Genomic DNA, 20,519 nt, shown 5'->3' on the forward strand with positions numbered 1-20,519 from the left:
CTCCACTGGCTTCCCGTCAACAAGAGAATAACATTCTGTCTCCTCACCCACGCACACAAGGCCCTCTACAAACTAGGGCCCGAATGCCTCAACACTCGACTATCCTTCTACACACCCACCCGCCAACTAAGATCCTCCAATCAAGGCCTCGCCGCAGTTCCGCGTATCCAAAGATCCACCATGGGAGGTAGATCCTTCTCCTACTTGGCGGCCAAGACTTGGAACTCACTCCCCACTCACCTCCGCCTTACACAGAACCACATCTCCTTCAGAAAAGAACTTAAAACCTGGCTATTCGATAAATAATTAACCCCCTCCCCAAGCGCCTTGAGACCCTCTGGGTGAGTAGTGCGCTATATAAATTCTTGAACTTGAACTTGAACTGGACACCCTTCCCTTCATGCGATCCATTGGTAAAATTAGCGAGTTGCTAAAGTAAGTTTATTGATCCCTACCTTCACCGGTCCAGTGGGGTGCAGCCGTACTCCAAGGGGTGCAATGTCATCAGTCCTTCAATTCCCGTGGGCCTTGTCTGGAAGTATGTGGGCCAGGCTATTCCAATCTGTAGGAGCTCCAGGTAGTCGCCCCAAGCTTCTCAGGAATGTGGGGGGTGGCCCAAACAGGATCGAAGGCCCAGCCCCAGCAGAGGCCCAGGAAATAAGTAGGACTGTAGGTTATCTCTGTGGCGCTCCGTTTCAGCAGGGTCTGGGCCCAGTGTCCCTTAACCGCTGGGGCGGTGTGTGTTATGACCAGCTCAGATAATGTAGGTGTTCATGCACTTCTAGGGGGTTATACCTCTCACACCCCTCACCAGATAGGTCTGTCTCACAGCATCTCCAAGTTCAGAACATCTGTGCTGTTAGCAGCGCCTCCACCCAAGCAGGTCTCCACTCTCTCCTTCAGCTTCAATCTCCCGGTTTGTTCTTCTAGTGGTGTGCGGCCGAGTGAATGCCTGCTAAGTGCCCGCGAGCACTGGTCAGTTGGAGACCTGTGTTTGTGGGCCGAGGGGCACTGTACAACAGGTCCACTCTGGGTGCTTCTGAGCGCAGGTCGCTCGCACCGCTGCCCGACATCCACCTCACCAGGTCCCACCACAAGTCCTCTGTAAGTCCAGTATAGTCCTGGTGATCTCTTGGTCTCTCACGCGCTCTTCTCCCCATCGGGCCTCAGGTCCCCTGCTCGCTTGATCTCTGACAGCTCCAGTTACGGGGACCTCCCAGCTCGTTTCAGTTCCTGGGCAGTAGGGTGGCTTCCCAGTGCACAGGCTAATCTGGGTAGAGTGCCAGACCAACCCAGAATGTATCTTGTGTAGAAGAGGCGGCCCGGGACCGAACGGCCTCGCCTCAGCTTAGGCAGAGTCTCTCACTCCGCCATCTTGGAGTCAGGCAGTATCGGCCGATCTGCCAAACGACGCGTGTCTGCTCTCGCTGCCCCTCAGTCTCACCGATCGGAGGGCTCCCAGGTGAGTCCCGGTCTTCACTCAGCCTTCAATGCTTTGCCCAGTAGGTGCTCCAGGGACACTTGTGTTCCTTAACGGCTGGCGTCTCCACCGCCGGTCACAGCCGCCATTTTTTCTCTTGTTCTGGCGGGCTAAAACAGACAGGGAAATGTTTTCTCCGATTTCCCGTGTTCCTATGCCCTGAAAGTTCTTCTAGGAGGGCACTCGGTATTCCGCAATAGCTTGCCGTATCAAGGGCCTCTTCAGCATGTCAGGATGGCTTACGGCGGAGGGCGGCCATGGAGGAGCTCCGAGAACCGCTGCTGACTACATCGGCGGCAAGCCACGCCCCGAACGGATTTACACCATTTAACAAAAAGAGTTCTTTCTGAAACAAGGGCTACCTTTTTGCAAAATTTGGTGTAATTCCGTTCAGCAGTTCGGGCTGAGCCGTGTCTAAAGTTTCCTATGGTAATTAACATGGAGAAAACACGTTTTGGGACCCCCTTTTTTCTCAGCCCCCGCTTGTCAAATCACCCTGAAACTTTTAAGATAGGAGCTACCAGGAGTGCCCCAAAACTTTAGAGAATTTTGGGAAGATTCGTCAACCGGCGCCAAAGTTATGAGGAAAAGAAAAAATGCTTTCTGAGTAGAACCAAGGTCCTAACTATAACTACCTACTGGCGACCGCCAGTAGGTCATTGAAAAAACCAAAGGTTATAGGGGAGAAACGTCCTTCAGACCGAAGCCAGAATCCGGAATACTAAAGAATGAAGGCGTCTTTAATATACATTCGTTCAGCACGCAAGTAGTTATAACGACTTGCCTGGGGGGGGAGCATTGGTGGAATGGTGTTGGATTTAAAGTCCAACACCTTGCCTACTGTTGCGCATCCTGGAGTTGGAATATTAAATTAACCTATTCCAAAATCCATTGCCCCCTGTCGGAGGGACGGTCAGAAACAGAAGCGAGGAGGCCGTATGGGATCAATACTGTAGTGTTTTATTGATGGTATGAAACACAGATAAGGTCTCAAGATTACAGTCCAACGGAAATCAGTAGGGCAATGTCAGGATGGAGGGGAAACGAAACAAAAAAAAAAACAACAACAAAAAATGGAGTCCTGTTGAGTCAGCACAGGTATAAGGAGTTTGTCGCACTCTAAACGGGTTCCGTCCCGGGTCTGCGATCCTGGGCACCAAAAGTACTCCTCGGGGCTTCAGGGGAAATCTGGTTGGTTCCCGAAGTTCCAGCACTCTCCCAAAAGAAAGCAAGAAAAGCAGCGGTCAGTATACAGGTCCTACTTGACCTTTACAACTGTTACCACACCACACCACGTGAAGGAATGGCCAAAAAGGATGAGGGAAATAATGGGGAAAAAACATAGAAGAAGACAACAAAAAGGAAGAGCGGGATCAGACGATCAACGATTCTCGGTGGGGTGGCCAGAAATGTCCAGTTTTTCACTCACTCCACTCGGGTGGGATGGTCGGGTGCGAAGCATGCACTTTTGTGAGGGCAAAGGGACGTGTAAAAACCACCCGTGGGGATAAACCACCCTTTTGTCCTGCTCCCTATGTTTTGTCTACGCTCAAATCACATACCGCTATTTGCCACAACTCTCCTGAGTTGTGGCGGCTCAAGGGGCTCCTACGGCATCCACCAGTCCTCGCTCCAGGTGTTCGGAAGCTCCGGATCCCCTTCTCCGGCATCTTTGGGTCGGGTGACAGCAACAGCCTCCTGGCTCGTCTCGGCTCCTTCAGTGTCTGCTCCGTTCTCCTGCTCTGGCTCATTCCCAGCACCTGACACACCGGATGTGTCACTTCCTGACCTTTTCTGCCACTCCTGACCTCCGGCTGGTGTTCCTGATTGGCTGCTTCGTTGATCCATCGCACCTCTCCCTAGACTGACTGATTCCGGGTTACTCTCTCCAGGCTGCGGGATGAGGAAAACGTCCTTCGTTATTGTTGGAATACAGTCCTGGATTTCGGGGTCATCGTTGTCCTTGCTAGAAAGGTAAGGCACCCTGGAGGGTTTTACGATGGGGTTGTCGGGGTTAGTAGTGGCAGTCCCAGGGTCTTCCTCACACCCCTTACGGCAAGTCGTTATAATGACTTGCATGCTGAACGAAAGCGTACTAAAGACACATTCGTTCTAATGACGGCACTGTGAAGGCACAGCCTGATTCCAGCTTGTGTGATACCATCGCACATTTGTTACAGGGACGTTATCGTTGGGCTCAGATTTCACTTGTACAAAACCAGTGAAATTCGGCAGTTATTTACCTGAGCTAACTATACCTTATGCCCCCGCAATGAACAGTTTATGACCTCACAGATTATATCACTAATGACCTAGTCAGTGACATCACTGATGAAATCTCATCTAGTAAGTGTAAGTATTTTCTAAGAGTTTATAAATGTTACTCATATACACTAACCTACAGAATTAGTACACTAGGTGCACTATTGCTGAGTGATAGTACTTGTAACATATATTATGTGAATGGTGGTATGACTATGAAGCCTTGTGTATATGGGTGTGTGAGTGGCTGTATGGGTGTATGCAGGGCGAGTGAGTTGCTGTGTTACCTGTGTTGGTGAGTGAGTGGTTGTGTCAGTATCTGTGAATTAGTGGCTGTGTGAGAGGCTCAATGGATGGGTTGTTGGGTGTGTAGTGACTGTGGGTGGCTGAGGGGGTGTCTAAATAGGTATATGTGAGTGAATGGGTGTATAAGTGGCGGTATGGGTGATTGAATGACTGTTTAAGTGGGTATTTGGTTAAGGGAGTTGGTGTGTGAGTGGTTGTACTGGGGGTATCTGTGCAAATGTATGGGTGAGTGGATGTGGGAGTGCTTGTATGGATGTGTGAATGGGTATGTAAGTGGGTGTGTGAGTGTGAATGCTTGTATGGGTGAGCGAGTACCTGTGTTTTCAGAGGTATGTAAGTGGGTGTGTGAGTGTGAATGCTTGTATGGGTGAGCGAGTACCTGTGTTTTCAGAGGTTGTATGGGTGTGAGAGTAGGTGTGAGATTAGCTGGGAATATCAATAAGTATGTGTGTGTGAGAGTAGCTGTATGGGTGAGTGTGTGAATGTGACAGTGGTTGCATTGCTGAGTGACTGGTTGTAATAGTGGCAGAATAGGTGAGTGAATGGGTGTATGAGTTGCTGTATGGTGTATAAGTAGGTATGTTAGTAGCAGTGTGGGTGAGTTTGTGAGTGAATGTTTGTGTAAGTGGCTTTATCGTTGAGTGAGTGGTTTGAGTGAGTGTTTAGTTAACTGAGTTGGTGTATTATTGGTTATATTGGAGATTGAGTGTCTGTAAATGAGTATGTAGGTGAGTGAGGGGATGTAGAAGTTATATGAATGTGTGAATGGGTATATAAGTAGTTATGTGGGTGTGTGATAAAGCGTGTAAGTGATTGTGTAGACGAGCAAGTGGCTGTGTCGAAACACTATAAACAAGTGAGTGGGTGTGTCAGTGGCTCTATAGGTCTAATAGTGAGTGAACTATTAGCTGTATGGGTGACTGTGTGGCTGTGTAAGTGGGTGCATGAGTGAGTGACTGGGTATATGAGTAGGAGGTTTTGTTGTGCCTGGTTGTGTAAGTGCCTGTGTGTATGAGTGATTGTGTTAGTTAGTGGCTGTATGCTTAAGTGACTGTGTGTGACTATCTGCATGGGTGAATGAGTGCATGTTTAACTGATTGTATGGAGCTCTGTGGGATTACTGGAGGTAGCACGAGGCCTTGTTGGCTCCCAAGGACCATAAGCATATAAGGGGACTTCCTCCCCACGTCCCATTTCTGGTCAATCACGCAGTGTTCAATCGATAGACTGCTTCCTCTACGGCTCCGCATTTCCGGGATCGGCCACCTACCAATAAGTAACTCTCTATGAGATGGAGCGGTGTTTACCGTTCACAACGGCTCAGGCTTGGGCCATTATTTCCGGTTCCGGTATTACTTTCCAATCGAAGCAGTCCTTACATCAGTGATAGTGACATTTCATTATTACCGTGCTATTACAGGTTTCTCCCCACATTGAATAGCCTATCAGGAGACAGCCGACCTCAGAGCGAGCTTTCTATCAGGTCCGCATCACGTATTCTTAACCTACAACAGCACGCAGCCTCACCACCTTCCCCTCGGCTCAGTTGCCAGACCGAGGTAACGACGGAGAGGTAAGTGAGAGCTGCGTGTAGTTACTCTACTAGTTTAAATAGCCATTCTATATTTAAAAGTAGGTCTACTTGAATGAAAGGTGCTATTTTTAAATATTTTTAAACATTCATTTTGTTAGATCTTGTAAGATTGCAGTATGATACACCTCGCCTCTATTTTGTATCTGCAGGCAATTAATATATATAGAGGTTTTTGTAACATTTGTTCACTGCAATTCATAAATAAGTCTGTAGGGATATGTCAAAGAGCCGTTGCTCGTGGTTGCCATGGACCTGCTTCTCTGCCTATCTGCTTTCATTCAAATTTTTTGAGGTACACAGTCCATACATGTTGGCATCAATGTTTACATGTTTAATACAATTGAGGATGTATTTTCTCTCTATTTAGTGCGTGGCCTCTTAGTCCTGAGCGAGTGCCAGGCGAGGTGAGGCCGTTCCTCCCTACAATGTTGGGTGAGTGGATTATACCCATGTGGATACACTTAGTATAACACAACAAATGTGCGTGTCTAATTTTAACACTGGCTTTGTTTTGTGTATATTTCTTCATTTTGTGTCCTGTTTCATAGGAGAGTTTCTGGATTAAAAGACCATACAACTGGTAGGTCTACACAATCTATATTATCACGTCTAGTGGTAAGTGTTGCAGTAGTGCACATCATAGGTCCTGATGAAAGCCCGGAGGGGCTGAAACATGTCGACCAACCTATATCTTTGATGAATAGTAATATTTTTTACATACTATATTCACTCTGCTTTTAAGTATGCCGTCTTGATGGTCACATCTATTACAAATTTTCTCTAGACATCAAAACAGGCATTTTTATATCACCACTAACTTTGTTTATACTCTGGTTGATGTTCCTCTTCTTTTGATTCGACTCTAGCTGTCCTCAATAAATGCACTGAGGAGGTGTCTAGCGGATATCATCTTTCTCCACAAAACCCAGATGATGAAGTTCCGCCAACTGGTGGGCTGATGGGTTTCTTTCTTCTGTTTAGATCACCCATTTCGCTCTCCTATGACACCGATAACCATTTGGTATCTTTGAGTTCGTATACCATAAATAGGTACCGACCATAGCATAATTTCATAAAGACCCTTGGTATCTTTCGTGTGTTTTTATACTGTTGAGTTGGGGGACAAGATACAAGAAGGTCTATAAATATTAAAAACTCCCCTGGGACCCTTCTTTCTACATTTAGTTTTCTGTTGTTCTGTGTGCAGCTACGGCTGCGGGTCTGATTACTAAAAGGCTAGCTGCCATAGCGCTGCCTGCCTTGCAGTTGTACCTCTGAATGCAACAGGATGGCAGATTTTGCAGGTCTAGGCTTCGATGACGAGACTCTATCTTCAATCTTGAATGACAATCCCAGTATGCTGGATCTAGTTCCTACCACAACATCAACACCCCCAGGAGACTGGGACACTGTGTTGAATCTCAAGAAAAGCCATTCACGTACTATTGTACATGGACAAATCATGGCCGAATACCTTCATGGGAAGTGTGCTCCCACAGGCCTGATTGTCACGAACGCGCCAAGACTATTTCCGACAGATAAAACATTTATCAAAGACTGGTCATTGATAGCTTGGCGTTGCACACGTGATTGGCTTATCTTGATAGTTTCGACTGCTAAGAGGGTGGCGGATGCCATTCTGGTAGAAATACAGATCTTAGAAGGCCAAATCAAAACCACATTGACAACCAAACGCTTTGAAAAACAACAAGAGGAATCAAACAAAGCTAACAAAGAATACAAGGAATCTATATTTTTCGCAAAAATCGACAAATTTAAAAAAGATTTAGCGAAATTTTCCCATGAAAGAATCTATCCTTACACCAGCGAAGATTACACTCCCACAGATTCCAACAAACAAGGAAAACCCTATGGATACAACTATGCCACCTCCTCTGATCCAGAATCCTCTGACTCAGACAGTAGTGGTACATCCCAGTGGAGAGGGAGAGGCCGCAATAATCGTCCTAACCGCAGCCGCAACGGGCGAGGCAACATGTATCAACAAGGACCGTGGTGGCCTCCCACCCCATGGGGTTATCCACAATTTCCACCGCCCATGCCTCACTATGCTATGCAACCTCAATATTATGACAGCCAAGCTTTTTTAGGGCAGGGCCGTGGCTGGAACAGAGGGAGACTGAGAGGCCCAAACCAAAACCAAGTTCAATGGGCAGACGAACAAGATCCACCGATCACTTGCAGCAAGCGAGGCCAGTAACTATCACACCCGCTAGCAATGAGGATCTGGTGGTGAACCTTAGTGCTTGAATCTTGTCTCCCCCAGAACATCAGGTACTCAATAAAGGGCTTGGGTTCGTACCCACCAACAGTGGAGATGCTTTTCAACTCCGCGGCGAAATTGAAAGATTCTTTCGAAGTGTAAGACTCAACTTCTTCTTTAAAGATAGTAACAAAGACCAAACACAACCAACTGTAGACACAAACACAGGTCTTAAAACTAAGTCTACCTTCATGCCCCTGCTGCAACAGGTGCCATCGAGAGTTGGCACGTTTGAAACTGCTGTGCTGCATGAGATGAAAGCATTAAACTTCTCCAGACACGGCAATTTTCAAAATTTATCAAGGTATGAGAGACAAGCACTTGACACTGTCTAATGACAAGAACATCACGATAAAACCGGCCGATAAGGGGGGTGCAATAGTTATACAGGACACCACCTCTTATCGGGCCGAGTGCCTTAGACAGTCAGGGAACACTCAGTCCTACTCACTCCTGAGTGCAGATCCTACTATCAGACTCCTGACAGATCAAACACCTAGTTGAAGAGGCAAGTGCGCAGGGCTGGATAACAGCACAAGAAGCAAAATTCCTGATCACAGCACATCCAGTCACTCTGTACTTCTATACGCTGCCCAAAATCCATAAGACAGCCAGGCCTCCCCCAGGACGCCCGATAATTTCAGGCATCGGATCTCTTTTGGAACCATTGTCTTACTTTGTTGATGTGTTCCTGGGACCACTTGTCAAGACCATGCCAACGTATCTGCAGGACACCAAAGATGTCCTACGTTTACTACCTGAGACAGAGTTCAATACTGATCTGGACATTCTTGTTAGCTTCGATGTAGAGTCGCTATACACTTGTATACCGCAAGCGGAAACTCTACAAACTGTTCAGGAACTTCTAGAAACCACCAATCATGACAGTATAACACCCATCCACTTTATCATGGATTTAGCCAGGATCGCGATGACTGAGAACTTTTTCAGTTTCAAAGACTCTTTGTATCTTCAAACATCAGGGACGTCAATGGGCAGTAAATTTGCGCCAAGTTTGGCCAATTTATATGTCCACAATTTCGAGACTCATCATATCCTCAACCACAACAATCCGTATTTCCATCAAACGGTGTTGTGGAAGAGGTACATAGATGACATTCTGGTGGTATGGCGTGGAGATAGTCAGTCAATACTGGCCTTTCAGACATAGCTTAACAGTCAGAATCCATTTCTAAGATTCACTGTAGATTACAGCAAAACGGAGCTCCCATTTCTGGATTTGTTAATCATTCCTAAAGAAGGACATCTTTCAAGCAGTATGTATCGCAAACCCATGTCACGCAATTCCCTATTGAGATTCGATAGCCATCATCCTCGATCCCTGCGAGAAAACCTCCATTTCGGGCAATTTCTCAGGGTTCGAAGAAATTGCTCAGAAAAACCAGATTTTCATAACCAATCCAGAGATCTATCTCACAAACTCCAGCAACGTCTATACCCGAGCACGCTGATCAAAAAATCATGCAAAAGGGCCTCTAATAACCATCGAGAGGCACTACTCGCACCTCTGGTTGAGAAACCACCTTTGAACAGACTAGCCTGTGTGACCACTCTCAGCACTGCCTCATCAAGGATTCAAAAGATCATTAGACAAAAGTGGCGCATTCTGAACAGTGCAGGGGATAACATCCTGTTACCTCTTTTCTCCTTTAAGAACTGGTTCACACCAGACCCTGCAGCATTATCCAAGATACCACACCGAGATTATGGAACCTTCCTCCGGTACAAGGTCACTATCCTTGTGGCAACTGCTCGGTGTGTCCTCAGACCAAGAAAACATTATCAGTTGACATCGGTACAACACGCCCCTGGCAGTTAAAACAACATACAAACTGCAACAGTGAGAGGGTCATTTATCAGATCACTTGCCCTTGTGCCCTCCGCTATATAGGGATGACGACCAGAAAAATTAAACTGAGGATACAAGAACATAAAAGCACCATTAGATGCAATAGACAAGCAACCCGGATGACGTCCCATTTTCTCACCATGAAACACTCTGCAGAGGAGCTAGAATGGCTGGTATTGGAGCAGCCATTTATACCTCCACATGTTAGTGATATTTCTCACTTCCTGCTCAGAAAAGAGCAAAAATGGGTTTTCAAACTTAAATGTGATAGAGGGGTTAAATGACGAAATACCTTGGTTACAGCTTTAATCAATCCTCCGTCCAATTACAACTTGCCATCTGCTGGGATTGAGCACACAACTGCCAAAGAGCGATTATTTCATTCATAATCCCTCTTATTCGAGACATGTGCATACGTTTATCTGATTGACAGCTGTCTACCTCCAACTTGACCGCACATGCTCGAATTTAGTGTGTAATGATCCCTTTATTACTCAAGTACTAGATTGATGACTCTGAACTGTCCGCCGGATTTGTATCGTCTCCTCACCAGGGGATACATCAGTTCTGTTCGTTGCACGTTTTCAGGCTCACGCAACTTTGTGGTGCTTGTCTGACCACACTCAATGACTATAACACACCCTATATATAGGTTTTGCTATTTCGAGGACCTTTAAAAGCAAAAGAGGGCCAACACATGTGACTATATCACACCCTACATATAGTTTTTGCTATTTCGAGTATCTTTACAAGCAAAAGAGGGCTAACACATGTGACACCTTGACGGCTGTACCATAGTACATTTATAAACATCAGAAGGTTAACACACGAGATTTTTTTGCTGTGTGTGTTTGTGTTTTTGCTGTGTTTTCTCTAATTGGTCTGCTTAGCGTGCCTTTGCGCATGCGTCTACGTGTTAGCATAACCAATCGGTGAACTTCAATACCACATTATGGAGTTCCCGGGATGGTCCACCGCACGTCCCATTTTTCGCCTATCGCACAGTATTTAATCGATAAACTGCTTCCTCTACACAAGACATTTCTGTTGTTGAGTTTTCTCAAATTGGTCTGTTTAGCGTGCCCCTGCGCATACGTTTCCGTGTTAGCACAACCAATTGGTGGACCTGAATACCACATTATGGAGTTCCCGTGGTGGTCTGCCCCACGTCCCATTTCTGGTCTATCACGCAGTGTTCAATCGATAGACTGCTTCCTCTACGGCTCTGCATTTCCGGGATCCGCCACCTACCAATCAGTAACTCTCTATGAGATGGAGCGGTGTTTACCTTTCACAACGGCTCAGGCTTGGGCCATTATTTCCGGTTCCGGTATTACTTTCCAATCGAAGCAGTCCTTACAACAGTGATAGTGACATTTCATTATTACCGTGCTATTACAGGCTTCTCCCCACATTGAATAGCCTATCAGGAGACAGCCGACCTCAGAGCGAGCTTTCTATCAGGTCCGCATCACGTATTCTTAACCTACAACAGCACGCAGCCTCACCAACTTCCCCTCGGCTCAGTTGCCAGACCGAGGTAACGACGGAGAGGTAAGTGAGAGCTGCGTGTAGTTACTCTACTAGTTTAAATAGCCATTCTATATTGAAAAGTAGGTCTACTTGAATGAAAGGCGCTATTTTTAAATATTTTTAAACATTCATTTTGTTAGATCTAGTAAAATTGCAGTATGATACACCTCGCCTCTATTTTGTATCTACAGGCAATTAATATATATAGAGGTTTTTGTAACATTTGTTCACTGCAATTCATAAATAAGTCTGTAGGGATATGTCAAAGAGTCGTTGCTCGTGGTTGCCATGGACCTGCTTCTCTGCCTATCTGCTTTCATTCTAATTTTTTGAGGTACACGGTCAATACATGTTGGCATCAATGTTTACATGTTTAATACAATTGAGGATGTATTTTCTCTCTATTTAGTGCGTGGCCTCTTAGTCCTGAGCGAGTGCCAGGCGAGGTGAGGCCGTTCCTCCCTACAATGTTGGGTGAGTGGATTATACCCATGTGGATACACTTAGTATAACACAACAAATGTGCGTGTCTAATTTTAACACTGGCTTTGTTTTGTGTATATTTCTTCTTTTTGTGTCCTGTTTCATAGGAGAGTTTCTGGATTAAAAGACCATACAACTGGTAGGTCTACACAATCTATATTATCACGTCTTGTGGTAAGTGTTGCAGTAGTGCACATCATAGGTCCTGATGAAAGCCCGGAGGGGCTGAAACATGTCGACCAACCTATATCTTTGATGAATAGTAATATTTTTTACATACTATATTCACTCTGCTTTTAAATATGCCGTCTTGATGGTCGCAACTATTAAAAATTTTCTCTAGACATCAAAACAGGCATTTTTATATCACCACTAACTTTGTTTATACTCTGTACACTTTTTGAGCACTGCAACTCACCTTTTCAGCCTTTAAATACTCATCTTCTGGTTGATGTTCCTCTTCTTTTGATCCAACTCTAGCTGTCCTCAATGAATGCACTGAGGAGGTGTCTAGCGGATATCCTCTTTCTCCACAAAACCCAGATGATGAAGTTCCACCAACTGGTGGGCTGATGGGTTTCTTTCTTCTGTTTAGATCACCCATTTCTCTCTCCTATGACACCGATAACCATTTGGTATCTTTGAGTTCGTATATCATAAATAGGTACCGACCATAGCATAATTTCTTAAAGACCCTTGGTATCTTTCGTGTATTTTTATACTGTTGAGTTGGGGGACAAGATACAAGAAGGTCTATAAATATTAAAAACTCCCCTGGGACCCTTCTTTCTACATTTAGTTTTCTGTTGACTTCATCCCCCAAACAGTGCCACCGGAGGTACGTTTTAAGAGTGGTGGTGAAAGGGGGGCATGGCCTCTGAAGTCCTCTCAGCAGTCGGGCTGTTTGGGACTTACTGGAAGTAACAGAAGGGGTAGTTTGCCCCCAGCCACCCTCAGCACCCAAGGGGACTTCATCCCCACACCAGCAGGTTGCCAGGAGGCGCATTTGCAGAGTGGTGAAGAAAGGGGGTGGTGCCCCTGGCGACTTGCTGGCCTTTTTTAATTTTTGATTTATTTGCGATGACAGGATGCGTGGCCCCCTTTCCCTGGCTCACTTTCGGGCCTGTGCATCCCATCCCCTGAGGCCAGGACTATTTTGAATAGGGGAGGGGGGCTGTGTGGTCCCGCTCTCTCGACCCATTTCAACCCCGTGCACTGAGTGTGCCCAGGGCGTGTAAATCCAAATGCTGCTGGTGGGCCTGAAGTACTGGTTGTGCCACCCACATAAGTAGCCTTGTAAAATGTGTCTAAGGTCTGCCATTGCAGAGCCTACATGCAGTCTGGTACTGTCATGCTGACTGGGCAAGTGCACCCACTTGCCAGTCCCTAAACCTTCCCTTTTCTTCATATCAGTCACCCCTCTGGTAGGCCCAAGGGCAGGGTGCATTGTAAGTATAAGGTAGGACAAGACTGATGTGTGTAGCATGTCCTAATAGTGAATTACAGCCCTTTTCGTTTTTCACTATTGCAAGGCTACCTGTTCTCCATAGGCCAGAATGGGCTGTTAGAGTTATTACATTTTATAATCCTGTCTCAGAGAACGTGGTGGAAATTCGAGTTTAGTATGCCTGAACTCAGAATAATAAAATACATCTTTTAGTGAAGATGGTTTTAATATTCTGTGTTTGCAAATACCACTTTTAGAAAGTAGGTATTTGCTTGTCTAACCATTCAAACCTGCCTCTGCTAGGTTGTGTATTCCTGGTTTTGTGAGTGACAGGGTTGTGGAATTCCAGGAGACAGGCTGAGTCACCTGGAGGTGAATAGAGAGATCTGCATCTAGATGGGAGGTAGGAGTTGCACCTGAACCTTGAATAGGGCTGTGATTGCATTCCACAATGCTGGCTCCACCTCCTGGGGAGCTGCTGATGTCTCTGCCCTGCACACTGAAAGAAGAGAAGGAGTCCTGTAAACAAAGTGCTCCAGGACTGTACTTGCCTTCACAATGCTGGCTCCACCTCCTGTGGGGCGTCTGATGCGCTTGCCCTGCATGGTGAAAGGAAAGGAGAAGTCGGGTAAACAGAGTGCTTCAGAACTGGTTTGGACTGGCCAAAGGCCCCTCTCCCCTCCGAGAACAAAGGATTTTGGGGTATAAATATTGGGACCCTGATCCCATGAAATTAGATCACTTTGGACTACAAGAAGAACTTTACTGAGGAGAGGAACGTGAAGAAACTGAGGAGAGACTATTCCCAAGCTGAAGTGCTGCTTGGGGGATTGGCCTGCAGTGGTTGCCTTACTGCCACAGGAAGGAGAAAGGAACTTTGTGTACTTTGCTTTCAACTTCTGAAGGATCGCCAAGGGCTTGGAAAAGAGCTTGCCTCCTGCTGAAGTCTCAAGGACAACAGACTTCACCCCCAGCTCCCCAGAGTTCTTTGGAAGTGCCTGCTGCTGTTTTGGGCCTTCTAAGGGACTGCATGTCGCAAGGAGCTGGAAGTGCGACTCAACGAGAAGGAGCGTGTCGCCGGCGCTGTGCCTGCCGTCGCAACTCTGAAGGAGGGTGTCGCCACTGGAACTGTCGCACTGCACTGCATCGGAGAGAAGCGTGCCACAACCAAGAGGAAGCGTGTCGCCGTCGTTGCTGCTGCTGTTGCAACTCCGAAGGAGGGTGTTGCCGCTGTAGTTGTCGCACTGCACCGCATCAGGAGAAGAATCTCACAACGAGGTCGTAGCGTGTTGCCGTCGCTGTGCCTGCCGTCGTAACTCCGAAGGAGGGTGTTGCCGCTGGAACTGTCGCATTGCACTGCATCGACCAAGAGCACCTCGCATCCCCGAGAAGTGCGCCGCCGTCTGAGCTACTGCCGTCGCATCTTGGATGTCACCGCTGTAGTTGTCGCATCGAGCGGAAGCTTCAGGCATCGTGGGAGAAGAGCGTCGCCGCTGGAGCTATTGTCGTCGCATCATAAGGGTGTTGCTGCTGCAGTCCCCGCATCAAACCAATAACTTCTCGCATGCCCGAGAAGCATGCCGCATCTAGAAGATCTTCCCATCTTTATTTCTTTTTATCTGAACTTTGCCGCATTTCCCATCGCAGCGACATTGCTTGTAGTGGAAGCGCAACGTAACCTGAGGTACATTGACGCAGAGTGTCGCATCTAAGAACTGAACTGAACTGAACTAAGCTTAAATCTACCATCTTAAAGTAATCATTGTGTGTATTTTTGTCGTTTATGCTCTTATGGTAACTTTATATAAAGTCTACTTATTTTTTAGATAAAACCTGTGTGGTGTCCATTTGTAGTGTTGTCACTGGGTTACTGTATGTGGTCACAACTGCTTAACTTACAACGCCTCTGAAGTAAAGCCCTTCTGCTCGTGCCAAGCTACCAAGGGGGTGAGCAGGGGTTATTTTAGGAGTGTAATCCCCTTATCCTGACTATAACACAAGTACCTACCTGTGCCAACTAGAGACCCCCAAATCTAACAGTCGACGTCGAGAGTGCCCCCGACTTGGAGGAACTCTTCTCCTGCAATTCAGAGATTGGTGGCAAAACGACAACCGATGTCGAGAGATTCAACTCTGAGAAAGACTCAGTCGACGGTGAAGACCAAGCCGTCGGAACCCACATTAAGGGTTCAATTGTCGTCACACCATCGCTCAAAGTCAACTAAGGACAAGTGTGCATCGATGGTGAGTCTTCACTGATCGACGTTGAGGCAAGTGCAGGCTCTGTCGACGGACGATCAAACCCATTTGACATCGCAGCATCCTTTGACGAAGATTCCCTCGACTGGTTCCCACCACCGCTCAACGTCCAGACACACTTCACTGAGAAAGTCCCCATCGATGGCAACCAGGCGCCATTCGACTTAAAGATCTCCGTCTTATGCAACTGGATGCTGACAGACGTCGAAGTACACATCTGTAACAGCTTCCAGGCGCCGCTCGACATCGAGGCACACGTCTCTGTCGGCGGTAACCAGACGCCACTTGACTTTGAGACAGACGTCTCTGCCGGCGACACACCCAGCATTGAGGTATACTTGTTCGTCATGTTGTTCCACATTGAGGCAGGCATCTTTGTCCACACCAACACGGCGCCAATCGAGGCAGACACCTCTTAGGTAGTCGCCGTCGACGGCAAGGTGGGGCTGTTCCATCGAGGCCACACTCATTGCCTTCAACATCACAGTCACTTCATCGTCCGTCGAGGCAGCTTTTCACAGTTTCAAGCTTCAGCTGCTACTTTGGGGGCCTCCTCCCACTCTTGCATGAGGACAGAAATCTGTCCATCAATCAGAGGCTTACCTTTCTCCAAGGTGGCTGGAAAGTGTCTGCAACTGCCCTGTTACACAGAGTCTGGATTCGCAACACTCACAGACTTATTCACCTTCATTGTCTCCCCCAAGGACACTGTCTCTTAAGTCAACTCCAAGAGCCAAGACTCCTCTTGCCCACCTGGCAGAGGCCAGATTTCCTTGGTCCCCAACAAGATCCAGGGTACCTAGAGAGATTACTCCTCAACACAGAAGCCACTCACAGACAAGGAGTAGATCTCGACGCAGGGCCAGAACATGATCCCCAAGCCAGCCCAAAGATCTCGGAGGTCTCTCTCATGCCACCGTGCATGTAAATCCCCGACATGGTCTACATCCACTAGATTATCAAAGAGGGACTATTCCCCGACCCTTGCGGATACTCCACCAGTGCTAGTATCTCCCATAGATAACCTCAACACATTGTGGGCCATATGTAGATAATCTACATTTACCGATTCTAAAATACCTAATTTTACAGATTCGGTATTTCAGAATCGGTAAATGGTATGTAGGAAACAATTCGCTAAATATTACCGAATCGGTACGATTCGGTATTTAAGAATCGGTATTTACCGATTCGGTAATTCCCATTCATTCCTATGGGCCTGAAGGCCCATAGGAATGAATGGGAAGCCATTCACTATTACCGATTCGGTAAATACCGAATCGGTAATGGGGGCACATATTCAAGGGTGGCAGGGTATCACAGTGACACCCTGTTGCACCCCTGAATCGTGCATGTGTGTACATGTGGCACACATACATGCCCTAAGGGCATGTATGTCTGCTACATGGCACTTTTAAAAAAAGCACAAAATTGCTTTCTTAAAGGTTTTCGATATTTACCACCAACTTGTAGTTGGTGGTAAATAACGAATCCTGAATGCAAGAAGACACTCACTTGAGTGCCTCCTACATAGCTTTTTGGATTCGGTAATTACTGATTCCTTAAAATAAGGAATCTGTATTTTACCGATTCCTTAAGGAATCGGCACTTACCGAATCCTTAAATCTGCCTCCTACATCTCAAACCCTAAATACCAGTCGGTAACGGCCAAAATTCGGTAATTTCGGCCGTTACCGACCGGTATTGGGCTACCTACATATGGCCCTGAATGAGGTAATGATCATAGAACATTGACATTCCAGCACCCACTGCAATCTCATCAGTCATTTCTAACACTTAACATCATAGATCTTCTTCAAGACCATTATAGCCTTTGGGTCTAGATCTGCTCCAGCCAGTCATGCACATTTTTCTGACCACAGCCTCCCTTCGAGCGGCTCCACCAAGCAGTTTAAAGAAATATAATACTTCAGACCAAGATCTTTTATTTCTAAGAACCGACCTTCCACCAGACTCTGTCGTTATAGCCGCTGCCAAGAAGACAAGCTCCACTGCAACTTCGTCCTCTGTCCTGCCTGACAAGGATAGTAAAAACTTATCAATCAGTCATTTTTTAAAGCACAAATACTCACCCGTAAGGGTCTCAAGGCGCTGGGGGTGGGGTGGTGCAGGTTCCGACCCGTTCAGGAGGGGGTCCGTCGAAGAGCCAGGTCTTGAGGTCTCTTACAAAGATGGTAAGTGATGCCATCTGCCTGAGGTGGCGCGGGAGGGCGTTCCAGGCCTTGGCCGCGAGGAAGGAGAAGGAGCAGCCTCTCGATCTGGTTTTTGTGGTGGGTGGGACCACGGCGTAGGAGTGCTGGGCTGAACTTAGGAACCTTTGGGGTGCGTGGAATTTGAGTCAGCCGGTCGGGTATGCTAGTCCGGTGTCATGTAGGGCCTTGTGCGTGTGGGTGAGCATCTTGAAGGTGACTCTTGCCTCGATGGGGAGCCAGTGGAGTTTGTGCAGGTGCTTGGAGATGTGGCAGTGTTTTGGCAGATTGAGGACCAATCTTGTGGCGGCGTTCTGGATGTTCTGTAGCTTGCGGGTGAGATTCTTGTTTATTCCAGCATAGAGTGCATTGCCGTAGTCGAGTCTGCTGGTGACCAGGCCGTGAGTGATGGTCTTTCTGTGTTTCAAGAGGGATCCATTTGAAGGTCTTACGTAGGAGGTGGAGGGTGTGGAAGCAAGAGGATGAGACGAAGTTGATCTGGCGGTCCATTTTGAGCTCAGAGTCCAGGATGATGCCCAGGTTGTATGCATGGTCGGTGGGGGTGGGTGGTTTTCTGAGGGTGGGGGGCCACCAGGTGTTGTCCCAGGCATCGGGGATTGGGCCCATGATGAGTACTTCCATCTTGTTGGTGTTGAGTTGTAGGCAGCTGTTTTTCATCCATTTGGTAACTGCTTCCATGCCTTCTCGAAAGTTGTGTCTGGCGGTTTTGTGTTAGTTGGAGAGGGAGAGGATGAGTTGGGTGTCGTCTGCGTATGACACAATGCTCAGTCCGTAGGTTTTGACGATGGGGCGAGCAGAGCCATGTAGATGCTGAAGAGCGTCGGGCTGATGGAGGACCCCTGCGGGACAGAGGAAAGAGAGGAGTCTGACCCTCTGCATTCTGCTGGAGAGGAAGGAGCTGATCCAGTCGAGGGCCTTGTCCTGGATCCCTGCGTCGAGGAGTCTGCGTGTTAGGGTGCAGTGATGTTAGGGTGCAGTGAGAGACTGTGTTGAACGCCGCTGAGGTCGAGGAGGATGAGGGCTACTGTTTCTCCTTTGTCCAGTAGGGTGCGGATGTTGTCTGTTGCCGCGAGGAGGGATGTTTCCGTGCTATGGTTTTTCCTGAAGCCGGATTGGGAGGAGTTGAGGATGTTGTGCTCTTCGATGAAGGTGGCGAGTTGGTTGTTGATGGCTTTCTTGATTACTTTTACAGGGAACGGGAGCAGGCAGAAGGGCCTGTAGTTTTTGAGGTCGTGGGGTCTGCCGAAGGTTTCTTTAGGAGGGGGTTGACATCGGCGTGTTTCCAGTCGTAGGGGAATGAGGCGGTCGCCAGGGAGCGGTTGATGGTGTGGCGGAGCATGGGTGCAATGGTGTCGTGACCCTGTTGATGATGTGGTGGGGGCAGGGGTCCGTGGGGGCCCCGGAGTGGATTGAATTCCTCTTCAGTGTGTCTTTGGTGGTGATGGCTGTCCAGCTGTTAATCGTTGGTTTCATGGTGTCGGGGCTAGTTGGTGGGAGTTCCGTGTGTTGGTTGTGATCGTCAAAGTTGTCTAGATGCTCTTGATTTTGTGGTGAAAGAAAGTGCTGAGTTTGTCGCTGAGGTCTTGTGAGGGAGGGATGTTAGTTGACTCGCTGGTGGGTTGGGGAACTCCCTGATGATGTTTAAGAGTTCTTTGCTGCTGTGTGCATGTGTGGAGATTCTGTCATCAATCACTTTTTTCCTCATTTTTCTGCTGAGTTGGTGGTGGGCGTTGGTAGTGGCTCTGCAGTTGTTGTGAGTTTCTGTGGATTTGGTGTTCCTCCAGGGTTTTTCGAGGTGGTGGCAGCTGCGTCTGGACTCTCGAAGTTCAGTGGTGAACCATCTGATCTGGCTTTCTTGGCTCGCTGTTGTTTTTTTTTAGGGGGATATGGTGTTGGCGCTGTCAGAGATCCATCTGTGCAGGGTTCGGGCTGCTGTGTTGGGGTTGTTGTTTTCTGCGCTGGTTGGGGTGGTGTTGCTGAGTGCAGAGGTAAGCTGGTCTTCGGTGATTCGGGTCTAGTTTCTTTGCGGGAGCCGGTGCTGGTGTCTCTGGATGATGGATGTTCTGAAGGTGTAGTGGACGCATAGGTGGGCAGTCCATCTGAGTTCGGTGGTGTTGCTGAAAAGGATGGAGTTTCCTGTTGTGAAGAGGGGGTCGAGAGGGGGTCCTGCTGAGTACGTGGGTTCAGTCATGATTTGGCAGAGTCCGATGTTGTGGAGGTTGTCCAGGAGAGATGTGGTGTTGGGGCCCAGTTGGTTGTCGATGTGGAAGTTGAGGTCTCCCAGCAGGGTGTAGTTGGTGGATGCAATGGCATGTGGGGAGATGATGTCCTTGATGGAGTTGGCGAACGTTCCGCTGGGTCCAGGGGGTAGGTAGATGAGGGTCCCTCGGAGGGTGGTGGTAGGGTTGGTATGTAACTTGAAGTATAGATGTTCCATCATGTCTGTGGGCTCGATGGGAAGTGTGCGCAGGCAGAGGGTGCATTTGTGGACAATGGCGATTCCCCCTCCCGGGCGGGTGTGCCAGTCTTTACTGAAGATCTTGTACCCTTGGGGGATGGCGATGTACGGTCCTGAGGTGTTGTTAGTCCAGTTTTCGGGCAGGAAAATGTTTGGCAGGTCTGCCTCATTTATGAAAGTACCAAGCGCAGCAGAATTACTGGGATGATATCATAGATCCCTCTAGGACTCCCTCACCAGGTGATCAGAAAAGCTCCCCAGAAAAGATAGGCAAGGCTTCGAGGAGATCCTGCAAGGAGGAGGTGTGGTTGC

The sequence above is a fragment of the Lissotriton helveticus genome, chromosome 1_1 (genome assembly GCF_964261635.1).
Source record: "Lissotriton helveticus chromosome 1_1, aLisHel1.1, whole genome shotgun sequence".
Taxonomy (NCBI): domain Eukaryota; kingdom Metazoa; phylum Chordata; class Amphibia; order Caudata; family Salamandridae; genus Lissotriton; species Lissotriton helveticus.